Here is a 12914-nt window from a genome sequence, read left to right as displayed (position 1 = left end):
TACACTCGGTTAATATTGCAGTAAATTTTCCTATTTAGTCTGTACTAAGCCCAAATTTGACAGCACCTGACCAGGAGTTGCTTTACCCTGAATCTATGACCTACCTCAGTCACTTCATGACAAGCTCTCATTAACCTGTGGCAAACTTATGGAACATATCTTATGTACTTATGCTTCCAGCAATCTGCATTATGATGGTTAACAAATAATGGTTAACGGTGTTTTGTAGATAAACTCGACTTATGTAATTTTCGGTGTAGATGAAGAATTAGACTTGTTTTGCAAAGTCACGTATCTAAAATAAGTGCTTTTTGCTTGTAGGGCAGACGTCTGTCCGATAAGAGATCAACGTCGCGGGTTTTTAATGAACACAGTTTATGTAACCCCGACTGAAGATTAGGTTCCACCGTTTTTGTCACTCGTCAACTAAAAGCGATAGCCCCTAACGTACAGATTTAGATAAAAGATAACTAAAAACAAAATACTGTATTATTATCGTTTTATGTTTCCGTTTAGGCCGAAATTAGAGAAGATTATATAAAACATTAAAGGAAAACTGTCGCATAAAGTTAGCATAGAAATGATTGTGCGGAAGAGATAACTGTTAAAACCTTTAAACTATACTTTAAAGGTCGATAAACCCTTTGTTGTACTAAGTCTAGTTATTACGATGTAATTAAAATTCACGGAGAGGTATTACACTGGACGTGTCTCTGTGTGTGTCTGTCACCTCTTTCGCAATTGGCAAATCGGAGTAAACGTGTTCGCAGAAAGCAATTTTTGGCCTCTACTCTTATTACTCCATTATCATCGTTGGGATTAAGATATACGCGGCGATCGGTTAGGGTTACGAGAAGTGTAATGGCAGGGCTTCCACCAAAGGTTCACGGAATTGTGGGTTATCTTATCATTCAATGTGAATCAATCGCCTTATATACCCTAAATTTCCAAAAATTGTTAAAGAGGCATACGCTAGAATTCAAACGTCAACAATAGCTATGATTAAAATGATTATAAGAATAAAGTTTCTTGAAACGATTTAACTAGAATTAAGCTAAATTAATGACGATTAAAATAATTAATTTCAATGATATTTATTTAATTATTTTTGAAAACCTCTTAATTGCGTCTCGACTCGGAGAGGTTTATTTTGGTTTCCAATATTTTGTATTAAGTCTCGTAATTAAGATGTAATTTAAATCAGGAAACAATTAATGACTAATGAATAATGAAAATTGTTAACGAATAATAATAACTGGAACTAAATTTACATCAATACCCTAGGTAGTATTCAAAGAAAGTATTCTACCGCTACTAAAAGCGCTTCACAAAACGGTAACAGAGCTTTTCATCTAGTACAGTTTAAAGCGGTATGTTAATGAGATGCATTCCACTACGCTAGTTCTATTTAAAAATTCTAAATCAGCTCTCCAAGTACATAGGCCTACATCTTGTGAGCAAATTAGGTTTAAACCCATTTTCGTAAAGAGCTCGCTGAGATAGGCACCGCGTCAAATCTATGTCACAAACAGTCACCGAAAATTCACAAGGCTACCAGGGCAGCGAAATCATGTAGATCGTTTGTTTGAAATTTATTACGAGGCTACCTCTGAGTTTTTTTTTTTTAAGAATATTGAAATTACACAGTATTATTTTAAAGGAAAAGTGTAAAAAACATAACATTATACCTTAAAAGAACATCCTTTTTCTAAATATGAAATAAAAAAATAAATGATCTCTTATTACAAAATAATTAGCATTTAATTAGTCTTATAAACAATCAAGGACTACTGCGCCACCCGCCATTGGTTATGATTTGTGAGATAGCGATAATTACACTTATTCGTATTCTAATTATTTGGATTTTGTCGCAAATATTGGACATCGTTCAACTGACACTGTACTCCCACAGCTATCTACTGGTGACAATCTCGACTCGAATTTTTGGTGCACGATAGGCCTAGAGAAAGGGAGTAGTGCATCATCTGGGTCCATTCTTTCAACATGGGGCTAATAGTCGCAAACGTTTTCGTCGAAAATTCGTAAAATAGAAAGAAGATCGCTTTGCAGGGAATTAGAAAAATTTGCCGACAAAGGCATCGGGAAGATTTTTCCCTCATTTTCTCGGTTCCAGTCGAGGGGTCAATTTTTTTCCATGCGATTCTATACTGAGAGAGAAAGATATTTTGGACCGTCAAGCCGGGCCAAAAAAGACAGGGTGGAAACCTTGGCTTTTTCGAGTCTCACAAAATCTCTCATCGAGCCGAGTATAGTACTCGCATAGCTCTATGCGGAGCCTCCGAGATACCTAGGCCCGTGCATATCGATTTTTATGTGGGGAAATATCCAGTTTAGTGGAGGAATTATTTTCACCCAATATGTGTACTAGATGGCACTCTTATTACACTTGCAAAGGGGGTCTTCCATAAATTGTCGCTGATATTTTAGGGGCCAATTATAAAAAAATTATGAAAGAGAAAGGGGTCACCCTTAAATAAACGTAATTGTTTTAGGGGATATTTATTTTTTATTGAATATTTTGGTTCGATTGTGTGAAAAACAAAATTAATTATGAGATTTTAACATTGTTGTTTTTCTTAAGTAAAACAAAACTTCTTGAAGTTGCTAATTCACAGTTTTATTATACCATAAGTGGAATTTTTTTATTCCTTCGTAACCTTTCATTTCTTTAACCTTAGCTTTTTTATCCTTTACTTCTTTGGCATGATTGTTTAATAAAGGTCTTCGGATATTTTCTAAAATATTTTATTACTATCCACGACCTCGGCTTCACCGCTCTATGTCTATGCCTTGCCCTAATATTTTAGCAGTCGACGGGGTCACGAGGCTGAACTTATTTTTATTTTACGTTACTAAAAGCGCCCCCAAGCGAGAAAATACGGCGAACTAAATTAGTTAAAAAATATTCTCGCTACGCGATAGGCACGGGCCTAGATATCTCGGAGGCTCTGCTCTATGTTTTACTCAATTCTCGAAAACACACCTCCATTAATGAATTTTATTCACTGTCTTTATGGATATTAATTTTATTACTCATTAATTTTGAAGGAATCAAATTCATCGAGCTGAGATAATGTTCTAGAATATACGTTTTTCAATTGTTATTAAGCCTTTGTAAATTGCATTAGTGTCTGAAATCGTTTAAAAATTTTAAAAGAAGCGACATAAGGTTATTAACCCTTTTAAAAATTTGCTAACTACTAAATATAATCCTTAAACATTTGAAACGAATTTCAGAAATTGTTCGAAACCTGTTAAATGAAAGTTGAGGTAACATAACATTATACCTTAAAAGAACGAACTTTTTTCTAAATATAAAAGGAATTAAATATTACAATTAAATAAATGATCTCTTATTACAAAATAATTAGTACATTTAATTAGTCTTAAAAATAATCAAGGACTACTGCGCCATCCGCCATTGATTTAGTGGCGTCTGCTAAATCGAACCTCTTACCCATAAAGAGATTGGTTGAATTCTCACAGGCTGAGAGAGGTAAGAGGTAAGAGGTTCGATTTAGCAGACGTCACTAAACCAATGGCGACGCAGTAGTCCTTGATTCTTAGGACTAATTAAATGCTAATTAATTTGTAATAAGAGATCATTTATTTTTCTTGTTAATATTTTTCCTTTTTTATTTAGAAAAAGGCCGTTCTTTTAAGGTATAATGTTAGGTTAACTAAACGTTTCTTTTAAGTTACAAAATCTGACAAAAATTCAAAAGAATAAAAAATACCGTAACCAAATAATATATTTAATTAACAAATAATGATGTCGGTAAAAAAATTGACCTTTGTGGCACATGTGGCCCACATGTAAAAGATCGCGACCATAATTTGGTCGTCCGCCCCCAAAGAAGTCGTCTGTCGGAATGTCCGCTTTTGAAGTTTGATATTTTCGACTCTGAGATAGAGCTCGCGCACGCTCTACGCAATAAAAGACGCTAAAGCTATTTTTCATAAAGATTTTTTGGGAGTTGGCCCACCCCTGCAAAGCGTACTCCCCTAATACAGGAGTATTAGAGTTTCAAAGGAACCAAAAAATGTTCCGCAGAATTTCGGGAAAATTAAAGATACGGATTCATCTTGATTTCAGAGACACGACTGTACTAGTGTAGATATGCTCATTTTATGTAATAACGATCTGTTATGGAGTGTGTTCTCGGATGGTAATATTTCGGAAACAAATTAAAATTTTGCTTAAAAATAAATAAAATTTTATTTAAATGTAAAAAAAATGTAAAAATATTTAATTAAATGTAAAAAAAATTTAATTAAATGTAAAAAAAATTAATTAAATGTAAAAAAAAATTAATTAAATGTAAAAAAAAATTAATTAAAAGTAAAAAATTTCTATTTAAATTTAAATTAAATTTCACAAAAATATACATAAAATTTTCCTTAAATATAACTAAAATTTTACAGGAATATAACTAAAATTTTGCGTAAATATAAATATAAATAAAATTTTACATAAAAATAAATATAATTTTACATAAAAATAAATATAATTTTACACAAGTATAAATATAATTTTACATAAAAATAAATATAATTTTACATAAAAATAAATATAATTTTACATAAAAATAAATATAATTTTACATAAAAATAAATATAATTTTACATAAGTACAAATATAATTTTACTTAAATATAAATATAATTTTACTTAAATATAAATATAATTTTACTTAAATATAAATATAATTTTACTTAAATATAAATATAATTTTACTTAAATATAAATATAATTTTACTTAAATATAAATAAAAATTTCCGTAAAACTTAACTTCAACTAGTTATATATTAATTTCAATATTAATAGTATAAGTCACTCAACTTACTTAATAGTTATATACACATGAATATTTCTGGATCCCTGATTTCTCGTGTCTTATTAAAAAGGGGTAAATTTTAATACTTCTCTGATATTTGCAAGCCGGAAGCTGCGTAGTTATTGGGTCTTTACCGCGGCTATGTATAGTTTCGTCCTTCTAGTGGAAAAAGAAACTGCAACTCGCGCAGGTTTTTGCTTCAAAAAATCCACCACTTGCAACGTCATTACGGTGTCGTTTATAATTAAAGATGAAGTGAAACATTACCTAAGACTAGAATATTAATACCTATTCATACTTCTGAAAACCAAAAAAAAATACATGTAAAATTGTTTTTAGTGATTGAAGAAATATCAATCCAAATTTTAATCATCACTTTGTACACACAGCTATTCTTTTTTCAAATATAATTCGCCATATAAGAGAAACTATGAGCCAGCTTTGAGAAATAATCTTTTGGTTTAGCAATAGAGAAACAAACGCGCAAATTGGTAGACTGAGCCCGATTCTAAAATTCGGATAGGTTACGAGATTCTGGCTCCATCTAGGGTTGGTTTTCCTCTTTCGATTTCAATTTTGCCTCTAATTGCGTGCCATTTTCGTGTATTTATCTACACGAAATTCATAATTGCAATGAATTGAAATTTATGTGATAGCCCAATTGTCATTAATCCAATGATATTTAATACATGCGCCTCCAGATAATACCATAAGTATATAAGATGTATTGCATAAGTAAGACACTTCATATACTTCTAAATGCTAGAGACTTACAGCTCGAGCTAGTTCGAGTAGAATTGACTACGCTCGTTTTTGCAGTCCATCTTCCAATTTAGTCTGTCCTAAGCGTTTGACCGCGCCTCACCAGGCGTCGCTTTACCTCGAACTACGACCTACCCATTGAGTTTAGAAAATTACGACTAGAGTGGCCTTTTCGCGTTTAACCTGTCTATTGGGGTACATGGGACACTTTTGAAAACATCGGGACGGACGGACAGCTACCAAGTTTATCACTCGATGGTGTCGCCATCTCGAAGCCAAGATAAGAAATGTATAAATACATGTATTCTTGAAATCAGTCAAATTTCCCGCCATTTCTTCTAGTTCCCTTGGTTGCACCGGGATGGCGCCACAAGCGGGTGATATAGTTAATTGGGTCTTATATCCTAGCGAATGAAAGGCCACTCCAGTGGTAATTCTCTCAACTCAATGGACCTACCTCACTCACTTCACGACCAGCTCCAGTTTGTAACCAGTGACGAACTTATGGAACATATCTTATGAACATAAGCTTTGGAAAGTGTATCGTAGCAATTCCTTTGAAGTTAGTCTCAGGAAGGGAAAGGAGGGAGATATAATAGATTGATGGGTTTGGGGAGAGAAGAGGGATTAGGTTTCTCGAGGGTTCTTTGCCTGTCCAAACTGTTTTCAAGGGAATTAGGTTAAAACTAAACTCCGACGACACCAAAATAAATTGCTACGACTTTTCCCGACAAGAATTTCTCTAAAATAATAAATCTATTCCAATAGTAAAAGCATTAATAACAAAATTATAAATTTGTTCTTAGTTAAAAGGCTGGGAAATTTTTGTTGTTCATTATTTAATAGGCCCTTTTTAAACGTCGGGGTAAACTAGAGTGTGCTGTTTGACCACTTTGTTCTACATCCGCATGTTGCTGGATATGACTAAAAATAAAAGGACTTTGGTGGACTGATAAATTTGGAGTTCTCTCTATAGTCTTTGGTCTACATACGAGATGTGCCGTTTTAAACCTATATTGATCAAAGGATGCTGCACCTCTACCCCTTTGAAAATTGTCTATCAAAGAGCCTTGTCCGGTAATTTTTTTAAAGTAAACTTTAATATTTTTCATAAAAAATTAATCTGTTTTCACACATATTGCATACAGAGAAACATAAGTTACGTTCCTTAAGTTTGTCATTGGTTAATGAGAGCTTGTCATGAAGTGACGTAAGTGAAACGTCATAGATTCTCTCAAAGCGACGCCTGGTGAGGCACTGTAAAAGGCTTAGAACAGACTAAATAGGAATTAAGATTGACTGCAAAATTAACCGAGTGTTGTAAATTTTCGCTTGTCGTTCTCGAAGTACCTCGAGTTGTGTCATACTTATGGATGATATCTTATAAACTTACGATATAACTAATAATAGAATTGCCCAGAAAAAAATCTCAGATGGAGCTTCCTGTCCTTAAATGCATGGAAATTACGAACTCTATTACCACCTCTAATGGCTATGCATGGATATATGAATTCGACAATAGCAGCTTCCTATTCTTACTAGGTTTTCGAAATATTTTGCGTTAATATTTGAAAAAATTAATCATGAAAATATTTAGACCACGATGGAGAGCTAAGCGCCATCTACGCGAAGAACCGGCAAGTAATAGACCCAGAGTTACAAATTGTCAGACAAAACCTTAAAAGTCCTTTCTTTATTAAAATCTTTATGACCTTTTACGAATCATTTTTGTTGATCGTTCCCAATTTTTTTACATGTATTATACTTGCAGAATTGTTTATTATTATACTTACTGCAAGAGCTAGCGTATACATTAAAATATTATATAGACCTTGTGTAAATTTTTGGTTTATAGGTGTGCTTCATAAATTAATAGTGAATTACCATGTGATTAGTGAATACGGTTCGTCGGACGTGTAGAAGAACACGCTTTTATAATTTAGAACAGGATAAGTTTATAAGATATGTACCAGGAGTAAGACACTACCTATACTTCGTAATACTAGAGAATTGACTACACGCGGTATTCCTATTTAGTCTGTACTAAGCCTTTGGCATCGCCTCACCAGGCGTTGCTTTACCTACGTCACTTTATGACAAACTCTCAGTAACCAGAGATAAACTTATGGAACATATCTTATCAACTTATGATACAACGGAGGCTGGCATATATTCGTTAAAACTTACTTTAAATTTTAAAATTTGTCGTTCTTTATCAATTTTAATGCCACGTAACAGCTGATGAAGGATACCCTTTTATATTTATAGATAATGTTAATTTTAATCCAATTATTTTAAATAAATGGTGAAATATATTGTAAAAAATGCCATTCAAAGAAAACTGCATATATTTCGAATTTATACACTTAAATGTGTATAAATTAAGCTGAAGTTACATTTTGACTGGTAGCAAAACATAAGTAGGAAGACGGATATGAGGTAAAATCACCAAAGAAGTGTTAAATTTATCACATGACCCCTCCCAAAAGTAAAACATGAACCTTGCAAGAATTGAATTGACATAAGAAAATCCAGTTATTTAGTTTTTTCTTTGAAACTATAAATACTAGAATTTTCTTTCAAATATCAGAATTTAAATTTCAATCTTAGCACCGCGTTAAGTTACGTCAAGGACTTGGAAGAAATTTTAGTTAAATAATGGTTTGTTTTAAAGTTTGTTGAGAAGATTACAATAACCACAAGTTATAATTAAGTATAATTAAAGCTGAGTGTTAATTGTCGTGCAACGAGTTTAAGTGTTTTGTTGATCGAATTTCACCACCTCTTTGATCATGAAAGCCATTAAATTTGGAATAACTATTCCCACTGTGCTTTTCTTGACCCACGTCTCTGTTTCGGATGCATTGAAAGAGGAACGAAAAAGGTCAGAAGGGGTTATGTTGGAAGGTCATCCAGGTCAAGATTTGCTCCTGGACTTAGCTGCCTCAATTCAACCCTCGAAAAGGCAAGTCGACTCTGTTCCTGAGCAACTGACAACTCTTCAGAAGGTAAAAGATAACGGGAAAAAAGGATCACTGGATGAACTCAAAGGTCATCAGGGGTCAAGACGGAGGTTAGCACCATTGGGAACCTCACAAGTACTTGTTGTTAACTGGTGGGGCGCGGCCATTTTGTTTCTTATTAAACTGTTAATGACACTGCACGCATTTTTGATGCCATAACAACCGTAAATGCACCATTTATAAGACATTCTAAAAATTCAAATGGTGATTTTTCTTTAAGGATTTAAAATTTTTTTTAATATAGTTGGCATGTGTATTGAATGTGATACCCGATTTTCACTTAGTGAATTTTGGCTGTTCAAATTCCAAGGAGAAAAAAAGGAAAAAATTATTTTCTGATAAGATTTGCGTTATTTGTCAAATGTAGAATTCGATTTTGTCGCTCGTTCTTTTTTTCGCAGTCAGTTACGCCTATTGTAATCTGTAGTCCCGCCACCTCGTGGTCAAAAAGGTATTTTTAAGATAAAAATGGGATAGTTCAGTGTGTGAATTAAAAACAAGTTGGGAAACCAAAATAAAACTCTGAGTCGAAACGCAATTAAGAGGTTTTTCTTAAATAATTAAACATAATTGATATTAATTATTTTAGTTGTCATTATTTTACCTTAATTCTAGTTTAATCGTTTTAATTCCTAAAATCATTTTAAACGTAGCTATTGTTGACCCTAGAATTCAAATCTATGCCTCTTTAACAATTTTTGGGAATTTAGGTTATATAAAGCGATTGATTCACAATAATTGATAAGAAAATTCGCATATGTCTGAACCTTTGGTGAAAGCCCTGCCATTGGGATGCTAGACAATTCTCGTAACCCTAGCCGATCGCCGCGTATATCTTAACCCTAACTATGGAGTCAAAAATTGCTTTCTGCGAACACGTTTGCTCCGATTTTGCGAACGCACAGACACAGACACACATAGACGTCCAGTGTAATACTTCTCCGTGACGTCATCGTCACTCGGAGAGGTAAAAGTCAGACTTTCCCTTGCAGTCATTTAAATCACATAGAGAAATTTATTTATTTTAAAATAATAATCAACTTGTATTTCGAAATTTGTCCAGCTAGCTGATACTGTACCTCCATACTGTTTTGGGGGCTTGGCCAGCCGCATTGTGAATTTCAATAATAGGATTCATGATAAAAATAAGAATAAAAATAAAATTAACCTACATTTTAATTATACCAACATAGTTAAATTTAGGACGTCTTCACTGATGTTTTTAAAGATACAGGGTGTTTTGGTCTTAATTGTTCTCTACCTAATTGTTTAAGAAAAGGTTTTTTTCTAACAGGCCTTGAGATAATTGGCATTAAATAAAATTTAAAACCATTGATTTACGAATAATAAATGTAAATTAATTATAATTAAAAATATTTTCATTTTCATTAAGAAAAATATTTCTAATTAACAATTCACTCTTGTACTACTAATGTAGTTTATGGAAAACAGAACATTTTATTTAAAATTCCACACTTACTTGTTTTAGAACTTTTAAAGGAAAAGGTGCAGGTAACATAACTGATTATACCTTAAAAGAACGCCCTTTTTCTAAATATAAAAGGAATTAAATATTAAAAAAAAATAAATGATCTCTTATTATATAAAATAATTAGCATTTTATTTGTCTTAGAAACGAAGATTACTGCGCCACCCGCCATTGGTTTAGTGACGTCTGCTAGCCTCAACCTCTTACCCCTTATCTCTCTCAGACTGTAAGAATTCAACCAATCCCGTAGGGGTAAGAGGCTCGATTTAGCAGACGCCACTAAACTAAAGGCGGGTGGCGCAGTAGTCCTTGATTATTTTTAAGACTAATTAAATGCTAATTATTTTGCAAAAAGAGATCATTTATTCTTTAAATAATTTTCCTTTTTTATTTAGAAAAAGGCCGCTCTTTTAAGGTATAATTTTATGTAACCTGAACTTTTCCTTTAATCACACGGTGAATTTTCGCGATCTGCATGCGGTAATTAACGCTGCCCTCCGAAACAAAAGCATGCATATTCTTCTCTTTCACAAACAAAGTAATATTCAATGTCAATTTTTGGGTGGCATTCTAGCCGCCTCAAAGGCTATATTCTTGTCTGGTATTTTGTGTATAGTTAGTCCCGACACCTAAAAGTTGATTTTATCGCCAGACGACATCCGAGTTTATCTTAAATCTCCTCCATACTCGCGTGCCAAGTCTAGAGTCTAGAATAATTGCTACGTTAAGTCTACTTTTGTACCTCCCACCTCCCGAGAAAATTCCAATGTGAAGTTACGCTCTTGTTGTGTTTGTGTGTCTGTCTGTCGTTCGCCGCGTTCTAAGTTTGGGAATGGGAGCAATGTGTTCGCAACAACTAGGTGGCGTTCACAGTTTTCACAAGTTTGGGAAAACATTGATATCGCCACGTGATATATCCCACAAACAACCAATATACTCTTTCAATTGGCCACTGTTCCACCATTAATTGCTCATTCCTTTATCCCTCAATCCACATAGAAACCAGTCTGCTCTAATATTGGGTTCTGCTTCACTGTCTATTATAGACTTTGGTAAAATGTACTATTATAGAAACCATGAAACTTCAAATCATGTTTTACAAGCTATTAGCTGTCACATCGTTACTAACAGTCACATAGACAAAGCTAAGCCATTCTTATATTATAATGTGATAACTTAAATAATAAGTGATAGATAAAGCTGAGGCGGACGAATACACAATATTGAATCTCATAACCAGAAAGTAGTCCTACTATTGATCAAGTGGGTTTGAAATTGAATATATTTTTAATCTAATTTTTATAGATGTATATTAAAATAAGTTCATAAGATATGTTCCATAAGTTTGTCACTGGTTACTGAGAGCTTGTCATGAAGTGAAGTAGGTGAAACTACATAGCGACGCCTGGCTTTGGTGTGGTCAAAGGCTAAGTACAGACTAAATAGGAAGATGAAATGCAAAATTAACCGAGTGTAGTCAATTCTAGCGTCGTTCTCGAACTAGCTCGAGTTGTAAGTCTCTAGCATTACGAAGCGTCATACTTATGGAACATACCTTATAAACTTATGATATTAAGAAGACTCTTTTAGGGGCTTGTAGGGTGATCGAAATTATCATACACAACTTTGAAAGCGAACCCTTCATTTTTTCTAGTCAAGTCCTAATCAGAGAGTGATATGTTACACACACTTAACACCTTGACAATGAAGTGTCAAAATGGGCGGAAAAGAAGTAAAAATTGTGTTTGGTGAAGCGATCTTACGCCCTTGAGACACTATGTAAACTTACACAATAATTTTTATATTACTTCCTGAAAGACGCAATCTTTCCGGCCACTAACCCTCTTATGCGCGGGTGGAAATCCTTCGACCAGGCAACATTAGATTTAAAAACCCTTATCTCTCATGTCACTGGACCTTTAAAGTCGTGCGCGAGCTCTAGCGTTCGCGTTCCACTTGATCTCTCGTGCGGCAAATGGCCATTTTTTATTTTCTTTTCTTATTAAATTCAAACAAACCAAAAAAAAAAAGGTTTTCTAGTGATGAAAAAGATGACGTCATTATGGCACAAACTTCTAACCTAGGTAATCTAGTTTCCGGTCACTGTCCAAACAGAGTCCATCATTTTGAAATTCAAACCTTCAAGAGAAACGTTAAAACATTTACGCAATTTAGTTTACAAGTTATTAAGTTACGGAAGAATTCTTTGGATTGAGTGTTTTCTAATTCGCATTAGTGTAATATTTAAAGTTAATTAGCCTGTGTTTATATTGTGCTTGGTGTGTTGCTTTACATGGTTTGTTTGTTTGTTTGTTCGTTTACATAATTTCAAATTATATTAAATAATAATCGATTGGGTTACTACCAAAAATGGTAAGTCATAAATTTTTTTATTTATCAATTTTTAAATTTTTGAGAATTTATTTATTTATTTATTTTTGGAAATTGTTCATAACTTGATCATGAAAGTGTGTTGTAAATATCGTGTTGGAAGGCTTTTTAAATGACATAATTTTCGTATAATATTTAAATTTTTCATTAGAGAGATCCTTTAAAATAATTTACTTGCATTTTACCCCTGATTAATTTATATTAAATTTGGTTCAAGTCGTTTATCTACAATATACATATTTGTGAAATATATCACTCACTTACTGGCTAATCACTACATCTACGATGCTATAACTACTTTGATCATAATATTGGAAAATGTTGGCCAGATTAGTTTCTAAAATATTCTGCTGCAGTAAACAATTTGCCAACTCTGTTGATTACCTTTTT

The sequence above is a fragment of the Phalangium opilio genome, unplaced genomic scaffold (genome assembly GCF_054372755.1).
Source record: "Phalangium opilio isolate 3A_F unplaced genomic scaffold, DU_Popi_V2 ptg000537l_1, whole genome shotgun sequence".
Taxonomy (NCBI): Eukaryota; Metazoa; Arthropoda; class Arachnida; order Opiliones; family Phalangiidae; genus Phalangium; species Phalangium opilio.
The sequence above is the reverse complement of the archived record's forward strand: the minus strand, read 5'-3'. Positions refer to the sequence as shown.